Genomic DNA, 20166 nt, shown 5'->3' with positions numbered 1-20166 from the left:
CTAAGGACATCGCACACATCCATGCCCGAGGCAGGATTCGAACCTGCGTCCGTAGCAGTCCCGCGGTTCCGGACTGAAGCGCCTAGAACCGCACGGCCACAGCCCCCTGTACCTCCGTTGCTTCTGTGCGCAGGTATATACTCCAGACTTTCAGTCACTACTGCAGAAAGTAAAAACGAGGCACGTTCTCTTTGCATCAGTAGAAGAGCTTCTCTTTCAAGAAATGTAATAGCGTGACACATATTTTTACTTGTGTCACTGCTGTAGTCTATTCTGTACGAGGCTTTTTTAATGACTACTGCAACCCACATCGTTTGAACTTGCTGTATTGATCCCTGGCTCTCTCTCTACCACTTCTATCTCCCAGACTACCCTCTATTACCTGATTGACTATTCACTGATGCTTCAGTTTGTATCCTATTACCCGATCCTTTCTTTTAGACAAGTTATGCCATAACTTTATTTTCTTGACAATTCGAATCAATATCTCTCCAGTGGTTAGCCGATCTACTCGTCTATACTCCAGCGTTCTTTAGGGGGGTAGGACGTCAAACGGGTCGACTTGGAGCAGGAGAGGCATCATACGACATTTTAATTTCCTGTGTCTATACTTTTACAAATAAGTTCATAAAACTTTGTCAGCATCACCAGAAAGGATTCAGGATTCACACTCATTGCAGTGGAAGTTCGAAAACAAAACAAAATAATTTTTTTTACTTGCGAAATTTCATCATTTTTTTCACTTACTAATGGCTGCATTTGTTGCTATAGGTACACTTTTCTTCGTAAGTTAGAGAGATTTTTCGATGAATTTTTCACAGCATACATACCATACTTACAGGTGTATGAAACTCTAGAATTTAGTTAATTTACGAAAAAACGAATGAGCTGTTGTATTTTAAACTTCATGTTTAGAAAAAACACAAATTTTGTAGTTAATTACCTAAATTTTTACCACAGTTTTTAATAGATTTGGAAAATTCTAGAGTTTCATACACCTTTAAGTATGGTTTGTATGCTGTGCAAAATTCATCGAAGAATTTCTCTTACTTATGAAGAAAAGTGTACCTATAGCAACAAATACTGACTTTAGTAAGTGAAAAAAAATGATGAAATTTCACATGTAACAAAAATCATTTCGTTACCTTTTCAAATTTCCACTGCTATGAGTGTGAATTCTGAATCCTTCCTGGTCATGCTGACAAAGTTTTATGAATTTATTTGTAAAAGTAATGACAGTGGAAATTAAAATGTCCTGTGGTGCCTCTCCTGCTCCAAGTCGGCCCGTTTGACGTCCTACCCCCCTTAAGCAGAACCACAATTCAAAACTTTCTACTCTATATTAAAAATGAAGAAATTCCTCCAGCTGTATTTAAGGTGTCGATTTTCTTTTGGCAACTAGTTTCAACGTCTTCAGGCCCATACACTTGTGGACGTCAATTGCGTGCGGCTGACACTACAAGTCCAACACTTCTAGTATCAGCCGCACGCAGTCTAACAAAAGCAGAGGCAAAACCTGCAATGGAAAATGTAACTGGTTATGAAATTCACTGTTACTTACCTTGTAAAGTTAATTAGTATAATAAAATTGGAACTGCGTTACTGAAAAGTCGGAATGTCAGTCTTTATAATGAGTGGTCTCACTAAGTCCACAGGCTAAATACGTATTATCTCATGTAATATTTTTGCTAAGTCATACTGCAATAAAAAAATAAATTACTCTATCTTTTGATTAGTAAAACATCCGTGAAAAGTACGAAATTAAAATGTCCTATGGTCCCTGTCCTGCTCCAAGTCGGCCAGTTTGACGTCCTAACCCCCTTAAAATTTCAGTGTAAAGCGGCAGCATGCAAGTGTGGCTTTAGTATGTGACGCTGATTCCGATCGACATTTCGCATTTCCACCACTACTCAGCATTGCGATAGGTAATGCTGTTGGGAAATTTAAAAATTAAAGATTGCTGATGGCAGGAAATTTAAAAATCCAATGTGGTGGAGGGCAGGAAATTTAAAAATTATAGATTTCACTGATAGCAAATTTCAAAATATGCAAGGTGGCAGATTCTTGGAAATTTAATAAAAGCAAAATGGCGCTTGTGTAAAATATTCAAATGAAACAGCAATCACATAGGTTAAAGATTCCAAGATGGCAGAGGTGGCAAAATTATTTTCGCGTTCATTAAAATGAAAGAATCAATAACAGTGCAGCACGTTTTTTGTTAAAGTGTCCCATGTTCTAAAGTATCCAGTTACGCTACAGTATTTCCCACAGGGCTATTATAAACACACACACACACACACACACACACACACACACACACACACACACACACACACACCTGTATTAATTAAATTACCAAATTACCTTTCACTAGCACTTCCATTTCCTTCGTGGAAAGAGCTGTTTCAGAAAGATACACTACCCGTTCTGAAAAGTTTTGTTCTGGTTTTGTGGTTATGGGTGCACTACGATAACATAGGTTGCTTATTTTGTGTTTTCGGTGTAAGGAAATGAAAGTGCTAGTAAAAGGCTTCGAACGTGGCCCACCTCGTAAGCCTTCGGAAAAACAGTTTGTTGTTTTGAAAGTCGATACAGAACGCAGTGTAGACAAAGACATTACAACCAACCACATAGTAAGGCGTGATGCACAAAAAGAGTTAGACACTCTTACAATCACAATCTGTGGAGCAGAACACAGTGAAAAACCTAAAGAAGAAAATTACTCACAATAACAACATTAAATTGTACTGTATTGAACTGGGGACCTAGAAACGAGGGAGAGGCTTCGTCCCCGCTGTAGCTTCGTCCCAGCCGTAGCCCGCAGTGGTTCACAACCCCACAGCAGGCTACAGCAGTCGACTCACCCTACCGCTGCCCCACACCGAACCCAGGGTTACAAATAACAACACTCTCACGAAAACAGATAAAAGTAGTCCTTTGCTTCTCATGGACAAAAGTGATTATGTTGAGCTAGTGAAACAACTCCTCACACCCACTTCTTACCAATCCTCACCATAGACCCTACCAAAACCTTTAACGAACAAATTAAAAACTTAATCAAGACATGCAAAGGCATAATACCTGAATTTTAAGATACGTATTTTCCAATCATGAACCCAGTAGCTCCTAAACTGTGTCGACTTTCTAAACTGCGTAAGAAAGGCCAACCTTTACGAACTTTCGTGCCAACCTATACTGCACCAAACTACAAAATCCCCAAAGAATTACATTCCTGTATCAAAACCAAGTCAAGTTTGGAATCATAATTTCAATGGACATCGTTAACAAAATTAAAGACCTCCCTATTCCACATTCTGCAAAAGTAGTATCTTTTGATCTCAGCAGCTTGTTTACAAACATACCAGTGAGAGAATGCACGATATTTTGACAGAACTGGTATACACAGTAGGTATCAGCCCTGTACAAGTAGAAGACATAAAACTGGCCACTGAGACACGTATATAGCAAAATTATTTTCAATTTGAAGGTACTCAATAAAAATAAATAGATGGCTTGGCAATGGAGTCTCCCCTGAGTCCTCTTTTAGTAGAAATCTTCATGGACCATTTCGAGAAACGGTTCCTACCTCTCAGTGATAATATAAAATATTGGTACAGATATATAGATGATGTATTGTGTCTGTGGAGTGGAACCATAAGACAATCGAACCCATTCCTAGAACAACTAAACTCACAGAAGAAAAACATACAGTTCACCATGGAGATTGGTGAAAAATCCATTAGCTTCTTAGATCTCAACATAGATATCACTACAAACATACATAGTTCCAGAATTTGCAGAAAACCCACCATAAGAGACCCGGTAATACCCCCATGTTCACAACACACAATGTTACACAAACACGCTGTGACATTCAATGATGCTTTTTCTTATATCCATACATATGTGAAAACCGAATTTTCAGACAGAATTAGACACCATTGAATGTATTGCATCAAACAATGGTTATACCCCTGAATTAACAGACAGCACAGAAGAAGAATATTGTCCTATTTGTATGCCGCCTTTGCACCAACAGTCATATGTAAACCCAACAGGTGTACTACTACACATTTAGGAGAGCTATCCGAAAAACTAGCTAAAACCGCCAAATCCTGCATTTACAAAACTTCATTATATGTAAGAGGCACTGAAACTCATATTCTATTAAGCAGCAAGCACAAAACAGATTTATTAAGCAACAGTGATGCTTGCAAGACCACTTGCAATGACTGCAATAAACTGTATATTGGTCAGACAGACAACTTGGCTGACTGAACACGAACGCAGCTGGAGATTGTATAAGTCAGACCCCAGCTTTGCTGAACATTTGCTGAAGGAAGGACGCACTCAGGAAGTCCACACAGAAGCCAACAAAGGAAGAATGTTAGAAGCATTTGGCGTAAACAAACATTTAGGTCAAAATACCCAGCTGGTTCTAGATCATCAATTACAGCTGAGCACATCCCCACTGTTAAGCTTCGCATGACGCTATGAACCAGCCACATACCCACAAACTACCTCAATGACACATACTGCTACAAAAAATTAAACCATAACAGACTTTCCTATATCTTACCCCACAAACCTCAGCAAGATACCTTCTAATACTTTAGTGTTGTATATTTTAACCAAGTACTGTGTTTAAATTTCCTATTGGATATAAATGTGATTTACAATGTAAATACCGATGCATAAGATTATATGAAGGGTCAAAAAAATCACTCGCCTCTGCAACAGGTGATCACGTTTTCAACGGAAAAAATACCGTCATATTTCCAATAAAAGATCCAGAGCCATCGGCGTCCGCGAAACTGGAGCCAACACATTATACGAACGTCCAACCATAATCATGACTATCTGTTACAAATAACAAGCAAACCTCATCACGGTACCTCCACATACCTTTCGTCTGTGGTGCATATGGCTGTAACACGTCAACTTAACTGTGAGCGGAAAGTAAGAATTTAAGATATCAGAATCAGAGATTAGTGCAATAAAGTGGCTAATATCGCAGGGTGTGCTAATCTCTGACGGAATCGATGGAAAAAGCACGTAAATTATAAGCAGTAGTATACAGATGTAATATAGAGATACAAGACTTTAGTAATACTGGATAACGCCTGGCGTGTGACGAGGTTATGGAATTCAACAGGAAACATATGGAACCATGTAACAAAACGCACGAACCGAAATGATATATGGGAACCATCGCAATTAGTTTGGGGTGGGGGACCCACGTATAATGAAGGAAAACATATCGTGTCTAAGAATAATGTAACTATATACACTGTTCTATTTCCCTAGTAAATGACGAAATAAATCTGATAGAACAAAATAAAAATCCAACTGAGGAATAAAAGCGAAGCGTAAGTGATGGAACATCGTACCAGCCACATGAAGAAAAACATGATAATTATATGCTTCTGTCCGGCGAGAAATATAATGGACCCATATACCGCATCTTAAAATTTGAATAAAAGTAACCGATAACCATCGTTGTCCTATGAATCCAAAGAAAAGTACAATAAAATTTACATATTGTTACCTATATGTTCGTCTCCAACTAACCCTCGAAAGTGGACATTAACGACCTTATTTCTGTGATGTGTTAGTCCCACAGTATATCCTGAAAACAACTGAGAAATGGCTTGTGCTTAAGTTCGGTTAGTGCATTCGGTAGGTTTTCTGCGAATTAGTGTAAATTTCTAAACCTTCCAAAATATCCATAGTACCACCTTTATCTATATGTAATATCAAAATGTCATTTTCGGTATTGGTGACAGGACGTTTTTTAGCTCGCGAGTGTTCCTAGAGCGCTGAGTATATCATTGTATTTTGAGCTGTACACACTATGTTTGTATTAGCTGTCCTTGAGTGCCCTCCCTCTTTGCCCTACGTATATACATACATTGCAGCTGATATCACGTACTCTGTGTTTCAAGTGTGGCTTGTAACGTTCAAATGGATGAACTAGAAGCTTAGCTAACGTCTTATTATTACGGTAACTGATATTGACTTTCGTATTACAAAACGTTTGCGTGACATTCGTCGATATTAGGTCAATGCAGTTTATGCAGGTATTGTTCTATGTTTTATCGGATCCTATTCAAGTGTGATATTAAGTAAGCTGGACTTTTTCCTCATAATTTTGTTTATGTACTGTCTACGAAACTAGATTGGAATCCATTACTGAAGGCGGTTTTTCTTAGTATATGTTCCTCATGTTTCCTTTCTTCAGTCTCTAGCAGGATTTTGATTAATTTGATCACTATACTACAGATGAACGACATTTTGTATCTATCACCGTGTGATGACTCAAAAGCGATTATTGCATCAGTAGTAAATCATTTTCTATAAGTAGCAAACTCATGTGTTCCTTCTTTGTTCATCAAATTCATATCTACAAATGTTATCATGGTACTGTCGTCTTTTTCGTGTGTGAACTCTATTTTGTGGTATAAATTATTACAATTATTGAGGATGTCTTTCAAAGTTTCTTCGGTTTCTTCACATGGTAACAATGTATCACCTACATATCTATAATAACGCAGAGTATGTTTAGAAACTTCTTGATGTTGTGCAAAGAACTGTTGCTTTAAATGATTAACAGAAATATTTGCGAGTGTGAGAGATAGGCAACATCCCATGGCCAGCCTGTCTTTTGTTTATGGACATCACCTTTGAATAATAATAATAAAAAAACACTGTATGACAATACTAACTCGACAAGTTGTACGAAGTCACGTCTCCCCTAGTGACATACATTTGTGTCTCAAGAGGCTCTTTTTTTTTTTTTTTTTAACAGTGTAACAGCTTCATTTACAGGCAAATTTGTGTATAGATTTTTATATCCATCAAGGGGCCTGAAGTCGCTGGAGTGTATCACTGAACTGGTCGCAAATAAATAATACAGGTGAAAGTATTATCACTATTGGACGTAAATATACAGCTGCAGTCGCAGTACCCACTGGAAAAAACGGATGTAAGAAAACACCATTACCTGTGCTTTACTGTTGTTGAAGTACACCTTATAACCTCTTTTCAAGATACTATCCATTCTATTCAAATGCTCTTCCAAGTCTTTTGTCTCGTTACACACGTTTGTATATCATTTTAATTTCAAATATAAATGAGGGAAAGTATTACAACGCCGAGGCAGATGTATCCTTAGGAGCGGCGACTGTGTAGAGAAGAAGGGGAAGGTGTGTGAAAGGTGTAGCTAAATGTCGCAAATAAAAGATTTTTGATATTCACTGTGGTTCCCATTCCACGACCAATCGGAGGTGAAAAAAATAGCTCTTGTTATTTCAGACTGTTGCTGGTTCAAATGGCTCTGAGCACCATGGGACTCAACATTTTAGGTCATAAGTCCCCTAGAACTTAGAACTACTTAAACCTAACTAACCTAAGGACATCACACACACCCATGCCCGAAGCAGGATTCGAACCTGCGACCGTAGCAATCCCGCGGTTCCGGACTGCAGCGCCAGAACCGCACGGCCACCGCGGCCGGCATACTGTTGCTGGGTGATGGGAGAAGATCACAACATTGTATCCATTTTAGACTGATGTGTTTGTAGTTGTACCAGGCTACGACTCTTACAGTTAACATTCATATTTTAAAAGGCTGTTAGCAATTTTGGTTCTACAAGGCGCAGCGCCCATTATTTATTTACAGAGTATATTCTGCTCTCAGTGGTCAGTCAATTCGCTTAAAAACTCAACCAAAATGGAGTGAGTTATTTCATTTTCAATCAATTGCAGAAGATGTGATTTTTTTCGCACATATAACTTCTGATTTGGAAAAATTAAGTGTACAGTAAGGCACCCCTAGCAATCCTGAGGGTGAATATTTATGGTGAAGAGACGTGACATAAAAGCGTAAGGACTGGAAAAATTTCATTCAGGTTTGATCATATTTTGCATAAAAATACTGCGGAAGTGAATACCCCTGAGGATGAGCAGGGGCAGCATGTAGAAAAGTTTCAAGACGACCTGTTGGTAATTCTTCCCTGCAGGTTGTTGCCATGGAATACTACGAAAGTACGAAGCACGGTCTGCCTCATTTACGTTGTCGATCGGTTCAACCACATGGTGAGAATGAGCGCTGCAGCTAGCAGGTGACATTGTCAGCAAGTTCAGGGGCCGAAGATCAAGCCAAATACCACAGGTACATTTAAGGTCTCCTCTGCAGTGACAGGCTGAAAGTTAGTCTCAGAATCAGACGACTGCCAGCCGCTTCCTTTCTGCTCGGAACTAAAATCACTTACTGGCAGAATTACAAGCAACTCAGAACTCATATGAAACTGCACGCCTAAATTCACTCGAGGAACTGCAAAAGCAAACAAACGTGTGTGACATACATTATAAGTATGTGAAGTATGGATATGAGTGTGAAATATATGTGACATATGCGTACGCAAACGAAGCCACGAGGAAAAAGAAAGTTGTCAATAACGAATACCGTGGTCGGAAATGAGTTTACCAGGAGAATGTTGCGGCCCCCTTTCCTGGAGTGAAGATCGCAGCCCGAGCTCTAAGCTCAAGGTCGCCGCGAAGGGCCTAAAGAAAAAAGTAATCTGGAAATACCTATTTGCCCGCACATAAATAGTGACTGCCGCCCTAGAATAGGAATCTGTCGTGAGGTAATAATGTTTCGCCGATCAGAGGGTGACTACACTCCAAAGAATACTACATAATAAAATAAGCAACAACTAACTGTGTCTGCTCCAACCACAGTCTACACTACTGGCCATTAAAAGTGCTACACCAAGAAGAAATGCAGGTGATAAACGGGTATTCATTGGACAAATATATTTTACTAGAACTGACATGTGATTACATTTTCACGCAATTTGGGTGCATAGATTCTGAGAAATCAGTACCCAGAACAACCACCTCTGGCCGTAATAACGGCCTTGATACGCCTGGGCATTGAGTCAGACCTTGGACGGCGTGTACAGCTACGGCTGCCCATGCAGCTTCAACACGATACCACAGTTCATCAAGAGTAATAACTCGCGTATTGTGACGACTCAGTTGCTCGGCCACCATTGACCAGACGTTTTCAGTTGGTGAGAGACATGGAGAATGTGCTGGCCAGGGCAGCAGTCGAACATTTTCTGTATCTAGAAATGCCCGTACAGGACCTGCAACATGCGGTCGTGCATTATCCTGCTGAAATGTAGGGTTTCGCAGGGATCGAATGAAGGGTAGAATCACGGGTCGTAACACATCTGAAATGTAACGTCAACTGTTCAAAGTGCCGTCAATGCGAACAAGAAGTGACCGAGACGTGTAGCCAGTGGCACCCCATACCATCACGCCGGGTCATACGCCAGTATGGCGATGACGAATACACGCTTCCAATGCGCGTTCACCGCGACGTCGCCAAACACGGATACGACCATCATGATGCTGTAAACAAAACCTGGATTCATCCGAAAAAATGACGTTTTCCATTCGTCCACCCAGGTTCGTCGTGGAGTACACCATCGCAGGCGCTCCTGTGATGGAGCGTCAAGGGTAACCGCAGCCATGGTCTCCGAGCTGATAGTCGGTGCTGCTGCAAACGTTGTCGAACTGTTCGCGCAGATGGTTGTTGTCTTGCAAACGTCCCCATCTGTTGACTCAGGGATCGAGACGTGGCTGCACGATCCGTTACAGCCATGCGGATAAGATGCCTGTCATCTCGATTGCTAGTGATACGAGGCCGTTGGGATCCAGCACGGCGTTCCGTATTACCCTTCTGAACCCACCGATTCCATATTCTGCTTGGATCTCGACCAACGCGAGCAGCAATGTCGCGATAGGATAAACCGCAATCGCGATAGGCTACAATCCGACCTTTATCAAAGTCGAAAACGTGATGGTACGCATTTCTCCTCCTTACACGAGGCATCACAACAACGTTTCACCAGGCAATGCCGGTCAACTGCTGTTTGTGTATGAGAAATCGGTTCGAAACTTTCCTCATGTCAGCACGTTGTAGGTGTCGGCACCGGCGCCAACCTTGTGCGAATGCACTGAAAAGCTAATCATTTGCATATCACAGCATCTGCTTCCTGAAGGATAAATTTCGCGTCTGTAGCACGTCATCTTCGTGGTATAGCTATTTTAATGGCCAGTAGTGTATATTGTCACTAAATTCTGACTCTTAACAATAAATATGTTCTGAGAAAAAAAAATGTGGGGCATTAGTCATTGAATGACCCTCGTAGTATAGACATAGGTAGTTAAAGGAATCACATTTTGCAGAGGGGAAAACGTGTCGGGCGCTGACCGCGCGGTTGCTGAGCACGAAAGCAGGGAGAGGAGGAACGGCGAGGAAGGCGTGTGGGAGGGGGGGGGGGGGGAGGGGCAGTGGGAGGGGAGGGGAGGGGAGGAGAGAGAGCAAGATGTGGGCAGCAGGGCAGGCTACAGCCGGGGCAGGTGGCGGCGTTCCCAGTGAGTCAGCGCGGCTTATCTGGCTTACCGTGATGAACGCGCGGGCGCCGCGCCGCCGCGCCCCCGCGACACATCATTACACACGGACAAACGGCCGGCGCCATTCCGCCACCTGGAGCTGCGAGCGGCGAGCGGCCCGGGCCTGCGGCGGACACGTGAAACAAGGGGGCAAACAAAAGCGGCTACACGGGACACCGTCGGGCACTAGCGGCTGGAAGGCTCGTAAGTCTGCACGGAGGGCGCCGTAATTAACAGCGGCGACTCGCGTGGGTGCAACTATACGTATCTATACTCTGCGAGCCACTGTGAGAGGGTACGTCCGACCCAGTTGTTAAAGCTTCGACTCGTTCCATTCACGCGAGCGCGGGAAGAATGACTGCGCAAATAATCTAAAGTTTTCCGCATGATCCCTACAGAAGCGATACATAGAGAGTTGTCGTATATTCCTAGATTTACTATTTAAAGCTGGTTCTTAACAGGTCAAACAAACCTGGTGTTATTCGTGCTGCCCCTCTCTGGATACATTCAGTATCACCTGTTACTCATTAAAAATAATCTTGGGTGAGTTGGACGAGCGAATTGTCAGCAGTATCTTCCGTCGAATGACTTCATTATTATAGTACCTTACCAATAAATCGGTCTCCCGCTTGCTTTATTTACGGCTCAGTGTAGCCATTACCTTGCCAAAAGTATCTACATCTACATTTATATTCCGCAAGCCACCCAACGGTCTGTGGCGGAGGGCACTTTACGTGCCACTGTCATTACCTCCGTTTCCTGCTCCAGTCGCGTATGGTTCACGGGAAGAACGACAGCCGCAAAGCCTCCGTGCGCGCTCGAATCTCGATAATTTTACATTCGTGATCTCCTCGGGAGATATATTTAGGGGGAAGCAATATATTCGATACCTCATCCAGAAACGCAGCCTCTCGAAACCTGGACAGCAAGCTACACGGCGATACAGACCGCCTGTCTTGCAGAGTCTGCCACTTGAGTTTGCAAAACATCTCCGTAACGCTATCACGCGTACCAAATAATCCTGTGACGAAATGCGCCGCTCTTCTTTGGATCTCTTCTATCTCCTCTGTCAACCCGACCTGGTACGGATCCCACACTGATGAGCAATACTCAAGTATAAGTTGAACGAGTGTTTTGTAAGCCACCTCCTTTGTTGATGGACTACATTTTCTAAGGACTCTCCCAATGATTCTCAACCTGGCTCCCGCCTTACCAACAATTAATTTTATATGATCATTCCAATACAAATCGTTCCGCACGCATACTCCCAGATATTTTAACTGCTACCAGTGTTTGTTGCGCTATGCGCCCGGGTTCCCGGGTTCGATTCCCGGCGGGGTCAGGTATTTTCTCTGCCTCATGATGACTGGGTGTTGTGTGATGTCCTTAGGTTAGTTAGGTTTAAGTAGTTCTAAGTTCTAGGGGACTGATGACCATACGTGTTAAGTCCCATAGTCCTCAGAGCCATTTTTTTTGTTGCGCTATCATATAATCATACAATAAAGGATCCTTCTTTCTATGTATTCGCAATACATTACATTTGTCTATTTTAAGGGTCAGTTGCCACTCCCTGCACCAAGTGCCTATCCGCTGCAGATCTTCCTGTATTTCGCTGCAATTTTCTAATGCTACAACTTCTCTGTATACTACAGCATCATCCGCGAAAAGCCGCATGGAACTTCCGACACTATCTACCAGGTCATTTATACATATCGTGAAAAGCAATGGTCGCATAACACTCCCGGTGGCACGCCAGAGGTTACTTTAACGTCTGTAGACGTCTTTCTATTGAGAACAACATGCTGTGTTCTATTTGCTAAAAACTCTTCAATCCAGCCACACAGCTGGTCTGATATTCCGTAGGCTCTTACTTTGTTTATCAGGCAACAGTGCAGAACTGTATCCAACGCCTACCGGAAGTCAAGGGGAAAATGGCATCTACCTAGGAGCATGTATCTAATATTTTCTGGGTCTCATGAACAAATAAAACGAGTTGGGTCTCGCTGTTTCCGGAATCCATGTTGATTCCCACAGAGTAGATTCTGGGTTTCCAAAAACGACATGATACTCGAGCAAAAAACATGTTCTAAAATTCTACAACAGATCGATGTCAGAGATATAGGCCTACAGTTTTGCGCATATGCTCGACGACCCTTCTTGAAAACTGGAACTACCTGTGCTCTTTTCCAATCATTTGGAACCTTCCGTTCCTCTAGAGACTTGCGGTACACGGCTATTAGAAGGGGGGCAAGTTCTTTCGCGTATTCTGTGTAAAATCGAATTGGTATCCCGTCAGGTCCAGTGGACTTTCCTCTGTTGAGTGATTTCAGTTGCTTTTCTATTCCTTGGACACTTATATCGATATCAGCCGTTTTTTCGTTCGTGCGAGGATTTAGAGAAGGAACTGCAGTGCGGTCTTCCTCAGTTACGCGTGTCATCCTCTGTTTCAATGCCATCATCATCCTAGAGTGTCTGGATATGCTGTTTCGATCCACTTACTGATTTAACGTAAGACCAGAACTTCCTAGGATTTTCTGTCAAGTCGGTACATAGAATTTTACTTTCGAATTCAGTGAACGTTTCACGCATAGCCCTCCTTACGCTAACTTTGACATCGTTTAGCTTCTGTTTGTCTGAGAGGTTTTGGCTGCGTTTAAACTTGCAGCGAAGCTCTCTTTGCTTTCGCAGTAGTTTTCTAAATTTGTTGTTGAACCACGGTGGGTTTTTCCCGTCCCTCACAGTTTTACTCGGCACGTACCTGTCTGAAACGCATTTTACGATTGCCTTGAACTTTTTCCATAAACACTCAACATTGTCAGTGTCGGAACAGATATTTTCGTTTCGATCTGTTAGGTAGTCTGTAATCTGCCTGCTATTACTCTTGCTAAACAGATAAACCTTCCTCCCTTTTTTTATATTCCTACGAACTTCCATATTCAGGGATGCTGCAACGGCCTTATGATCACTGATTCCCTGTTCTGCGCTTACAGAGTCAAAAAGTTCGTGTCTGTTTGTTATCAGTAGGTCCAAGATGTTATCTCCACGAGTCGGTTCTCTGTTTAATTGCTCGTGGTAATCGCCTGTTAGTGGACATTAATAAGGGTGTGCCGAGCGTCCACCTTTATGACGGTTTCAACTCTGCTGGGGACATTTTCAGTGATTCGTCTGAATGTTTTGAAAGGGTACAGTACCGCCCGAAAACAGGTACAACATACTTCATTATTTTTGTCAGAACAACACATTTTTTTGTAAAATAACTCAATTTCAATTAATACAGCGAAGCCAGATACCAGTGTGGGAAAGAATGACAATTTATTTATTTAATTGATCACATGTGCACTCCCACAAAATAAATCCCTACATCCAGTTTGGTGAGATCTGTAAAATGAATGAATGTGTGGTCGTCTGCTAACTGCAGATAGTGAATGTGAATATATGATCATCTTTGAGACGATCCTTTGGCCACCTTTGGTGGGACCAAAGAGATGAAATTTACCTGAGCATTGAGCGCCTGAAATGTGGCTCACCAATACGGTAGCAAGGTGCTCCCCCACTTCGGCAGAGGTGCGAGAGGACCTGAAGAACGGCCATGTTTCAGCACTCTGCCGCTGGACCTTGTGCTGTTAAGACCTCTCTTAGGTGTGGTCCGTAAAGACAAAAGAGTGGAGACATGGTATGCATGTGGAATATTTAAGAGTAGTTTGAAATAATAATTTCTCTATTTCAGGAACTTTTGTGGGGAGAATTAAATGTCAGGCAGGTAATATTAATGGGATCGTAGTAATCTTCGGAAGTGACCAACGGTCACAATGAAACCACGTGTAGCAATAAGTTGAAATACTTCCGTGTGCTTAAGTTAAGCTGAATTACTAGCGTGTGTACTATAAGTTGAAATATTTAAGAAATAGCGTGTGCAGGACTTGAAATTAGAGGTGAGTACTTCCACGTGGTGAGTACTGTGTGAGTCTCAATCTGTGTATGAGACAAAGGATAAAGAGAAGTACTCATCCATGGTATCAGTTGAGGACTCGTGTGTGTGATGAATATGTTCTTAATATTACTTTGCGTGATATGTTTCCGCGTGACGCTTGATTCAGACTATAATACTCAGAGAAGCAAGGTGAGTCAGCCGTCTATCCAGCAACGCCACTTGGCTTGCATTGCACAGGAAGACGTGCATATATCTCCAGAGTTCATAGTAGGAAAGTAGAATTACGAAGTGGGGCAGTGTCGTGTGAAACCGGGATAAATATTAATTGAAGTGGGAAAGCTGAAAGTGATAATGTTGTGACTATTCCCTGTGTAGTATTCCATGTGGTAGTGTGGTGTATGTCATGTAATTTAAGTATATGTGGTTTGCATGGGAGAGTAGCAAGGTAGTTCCAGAGGTAGTGGGTTATGCTTGTTCCTTCTGTACCGCTCGGTCTGGAGGAAAGTTTCGTGATGATGATTGTGAAAGTCGAAGTGTGAGATATAATAAAAGATCCACCATCCTATCCAGAAAGTGCACTGTAGCATTAAATAATTACGAGACCATAAGATAGAAAATCACCAATGTAAAGCCATGCCCACTGGGCGGAATTTCTCATGTGTTGTATTGTTGTAGGTTATAGAATTTGTGTGTTTAGGTTATAGAATTTATCGGAATAAATAAGATAGTGAAAAGAAAAAGATTGGTGGCCTTTTCCTTCGAATTGTATGTTGTCATGACATCCAGAATTTATAATGTGTGCACCACTCATATTCAGTGCGATGGCCACGTGTTGATAAAAGCCATTGCTTCATAAGAGGGTATGCAACAATCGTCGTCTCTCCAACGCATGCGTTCATATCGTTCCGCATGCAGCTTCTTCATAAACCCAATAAACAGACCACACCCAACCACAAAGAACATCTCCTGCGTACCTCACTGTCGGCGGTACACATGGTAGCAGGTAACGTACTCTAGGCATTCGCCAATCTCTTCCATATGACTGCCACAGTCTATAGCGACATTCATGACTCCAAAACACTCGTTTCCAGCCATCCACTGTTAAGTGACTTCAAGTGTAGCTTAACACTGACTGCGGTAATGTGTGGCTGATGGGGAGCTGTTCAACCATTGTACCTCGTTCATTCTCGTAACTCCCTACGCACCATCACTGTGCTGGCTGGACGACTGGTAGTAATCTGAAACTTACCAGTGATTTCTTCCTCTGACGTCTGGGATTTTTTACAACCACCCTTCGCTATGCACATCAGTCGCTGTGTCCGCAGCTCGTGGTCTACTGGCTAGCATTGCTGCCTCTGAATCAGGGTTCGATTCCCGGACGGGTTGGGAATTTTCTCCGTCCGGGGACTGGGGTTTGTGCTGTCCTCATCATTTCATCATCATCATCATCATCATCATCATTCGTGGCAGTGGCTAGACTGGACTGTGTAGAAAAATTGGACTGTGTAACAATCGGGACTTTGTACGAGCGCTGATGACCCCACAAACCAAACATCATCATCATCATCAACAGTCCCTTTCTGACAGTATAACAACGAGGTCTGCTTGTTCATTATCTAGCTGTAGTTGTTCCTTCGCGTTTTCACTTCACAGTCACGTCAGCAACAGTGGACTTGGTCAGCTTTAGAAGGGTTGAGATGTGCCTGATGAATTTATTTCTCAGGTGACACCCAGTGACTAGTCGACGTTCGAAGTCACTGAGCTGTCCTGAACGACCCATTCTGCTGTTGGCGCTTCGCTTCTGGTAACACATCACTCCAGCCTTCTCTTATACTAGCGTGTCCGCCTTTCGTGGCATTTGGTGGTCAATATCCCGTATTACGTAGGGGTGTCCGGATACTTTTGATCAGATATCTACTGTAGGATAGTTCCATTTCACATCCCTACAAACGTTTGTACACAGGTATTTGTATGAGTCCACCGACGTATAATGAAACGGCCTTCCCCAAAAGTCATAGGAAATGTCTGATACCACCCTTTTTGTATGCATCCGGGTGGTTCTCGGACGATTTGGTGCTTCCTAGGACGTTATAGAGATACACATACAAGTGTCATTTGACTCAGTTTGCTATAAATCTGAATATTTTGTGAAGACTTGTAAAATGTGTTTGGAGGAACGGATATTGTCATCATTATCAAGGGATTATTATCATTAACAAAATTACGTACAAATGCTGGATTGAATGTATGACAAAGAAACTGAAGGGGTGAATATTTGGCGGAAAGTACTATAATGCTGTGGAAGTGTTGGCATAGGTGGCCGGCGCCTCTAATTACCATAATTAGAACCGATTAACGAGTTAACACAGAAAACACCTTTATCTTAAGAAACAGCTTAAAAGTTATTATCAAGCGATGTATTTTCATTTGTTATTTATTTTTATGTCTCCCTCTGCAATTAATAGTCTTTGTAATTACATTTCTAATTAACTCTCCAATTGTTTACATTTCACAGTTTTCCAATTTCAGAATTTGTGGCTTTATTAGTAACTTTCTCGTATGCAGTTGGATAAAGCACAAGATTTGTAATATCACTGAATGTTAGGAACCAAATCTATACTGTAATTAATTACGTAACTAAAATAACACGAGAGACAATACTGTAATTAAAGTTCAGAATGATTTTCTTATGGAAAACTAAAGATATTACTAGAAAAGATTGCTATTCAAATATTGTATTTTATACCTTATTCGACTGTAACATCAGATTCTTTACGTTTTGTAAATTTTAATTGTAACATTGAAATTGTACAAATTTAACAATGCTTTATTTTGGAAGCCATTGTTAAAATCCCATATAAATCGATGCAGTTAGGCTGCGAGTTAGTTGTTGAGTTGTTGTTTTGTTAGTCAGTTTTTCCGATACTTCTGGAAGTCAAAGAGATCAGTGAAGTCTGTCTGTGTTTTGTTTACATGACGAGTGTGCAGTTCCGATGTCAATTAATGTGAATAAATTTTGTTAAGCATGAAAATTTCGCATTTATTCATCAATGGACCAGGCAGAAAATACTTAAGTTAAGTAACATTCAACATGAATCGTTAGACTCCAGCTGCGATTTGTTGATACTGTGGTCATAGGTTACTATATTTATTCCTTATGTGAAGTGCACAATTTTAAATTTAGAAAGATTTAAAACAAGTTGCCAGTCTTCGCGCCACTTTGGAATTCTGTGAAGATCTGAACGAGCGTTTGTGGACCTTTCTGTCAGAAAGTATGTACAGATAAATGCATCGTCTGCGAAAAGTCTCAGGTTGCTGTTAATATCGTCTTAATATACGACACGAACAAAAAGGGAACCAAAACACTTCCCTGCGGCACACCCGAAGTTACTTCAACATCTATCGACGACTTTCCATCGAAGATAACGTGCTGAGTCCTCTCTACCACGAAAGCCTCAATCTAGACGCAAATTACGCTTGACACCCCTTGCTGAGCACTTTTGATAGATTCATCTTTAGTGATGAGCCCCACTTCTACCCTGGCGGGGTGTGTCAGGAGGCGCAGTGCAAGGAACCACGAACGGCAATTTGTAGTCTCCTATACCTTTCAGGGTTGACTTTTCTTTCTGGAGAGAAGAAAATTTTTCTTTATGTGGTAACGCTTTATGTGATTTTTAATGATTTTAGATGCAAGATTTACGCAAAAGCGTATACCCGATTTCAAAACTTACTTTGGACGCTTGGCTTCATTTTATGAACCAATATAACTAATTACGAAATATTCTCTCAATAATTACCGTGCAAAATAACAATAAAAATATTCAGTTATACAGTAGAACATAATGGACCAACCACAGTGTTCACTAGCTACTTAGCACTTCTGCGCCCAACAGTTGGCAGCACTTGCACATCATGGAAAGGTTGAACATTCACAAATGTGTACCTCAGGATTCCATTTGAAAAAAAAAAAAAACTTCTGTTGCAGCTGAGACACAGTAAAATCTGATGTACACAATTGTAGCCAGAAGGTATCAAGTGGCTTTCACATGTCCCGCCAGCCTGGTGTGATAAGGTGCGGAGCGTTATCCTGCGTTGCCAGTTCGCCGTTAGTTCGCCAGTTTTGATGCTAAGTTAATCGTAAGTTTCATTTCTGCTAATCCTTATTATTTTCGCCTTTCTTCGGCCTGCTCTTAATCCATATTCTGTACTCATTAGACTGGTCATTTCATTCAACACCTCCTGTAATTCTTATCCACCTTCACTGGGAACAGCAACGTCATTAGCGGATCTTACCATTCGCGTCCTTTCACCCAGAACTCATGAATGAACTTTTGCTTCTGTCATTTCTTCTTCCTTGTACAAACTGAACAACAAGGGAGAAAAAATGGCTCTGAGCACTATGGGACTCAACATCTGTGGTCATCAGTTCCCTAGAACTTAGAACTACTTAAACCTAACTAACCTAAGGACATCACACACATCCATGCCCGAGGCAGGATTCGAACCTGCGACCGTAGCAGTCACGCGGTTCCGGACTGAGCGCCTAGAACCGCTAGACCACCGCGGCCGGCCAACAACAAGGGAGAAAGGGTCCATCCTTGAATTATATTCTTTTTAATCGGAGCACTTCTTTCGTGGTCTTCCATTGTTATTCTTCCCTCTTCGTTCTTGTAGATACTGTGCATTATCCGTCATTCCGTAAAGCTTAGGCCTATTTTACTGAGATTTTCGAACATCTTGCACCATTTGACTTTGTCGAACGTTTCTTCCAGGCTGACAAATCCTATGAACGTGTCTTGATTTTTCTTCAGTCTTGCCTCAATTATCAGTTGCAGCTTCAGAACTGCCTCTCTGGTGCCTTTGCCTCTCTTAAAGCCGAAGTAATCGTCATCTAACAGATCCTCTATTTTCTTTTTCATTCTTCTGTATAGTATCATTGTCAGCAGCTTGGATGCATGACCTGCTAAGCTGAATGTGCCATAATCCTCGCACTTGTCGGCTCTTGCTATCTTCGGACTTGTGTTGATGACGTTTTTCTGAAACTCTGATGGTATATCACCAGTCTCATACACTCTGCATACCAACGTGGCTAGTCTTTCTGTTCCCACTTCCGTCAATAATTTTAGAAATTGGAATGTTACCTTTCCGGTATGCCTTATTCGAGCTCAAGTCTTCCGAACTTCTGTTAAACGACGTCCCCTAACTCTTCCATATGGCCTCCCATGTCGTCCAGAATTACGTCTTCATACGAGGGTCGTTCCGAAGGGAATGCCTCCTACTTTTATTCGTGGAAACTACATGAGATACATAAATAACAGTAGTACAGCTAAATAAAACAATATTTCAGCTACAGACTGTTATTTTTCCACATAGTCATAGTCACCACCATTCTTTATGCGTTTTTGCCAGTGACGAACCAGAGCCTGCTTGCCACGCTGGTAAAAATCGGAACCAGCTGAGGCTAACCACTTCCTTACCGATTTGACTACATCATCTGAGTCTTGAAAATGTTCGCCACGTAGTCCATCTGTCAGATTCCCAAAGACATGGAAGTCTGAAGGCGCCAATTGGGGACTATACGGTGGATGTGGAAAGAAATCCAGACGAATTTTGTAATGTATTGCGTGGTCGCAAAACTGTTCTGGAGCTTGGCGTTATCATGTTGCAGGTGAAAGTTGGTCTTCTTCTCTGGTCTTACCCTGTAAATTCGGACTTTCAGCTTAGTCAGTGTCGTCTTGTAATGTGCTCAATTGACAGTTTCTCCAGGC

The sequence above is a fragment of the Schistocerca americana genome, chromosome 1 (assembly GCF_021461395.2).
Source record: "Schistocerca americana isolate TAMUIC-IGC-003095 chromosome 1, iqSchAmer2.1, whole genome shotgun sequence".
In the NCBI taxonomy this organism is placed as follows: Eukaryota; Metazoa; Arthropoda; class Insecta; order Orthoptera; family Acrididae; genus Schistocerca; species Schistocerca americana.
Note: the sequence above shows the minus strand (reverse complement) of the source record.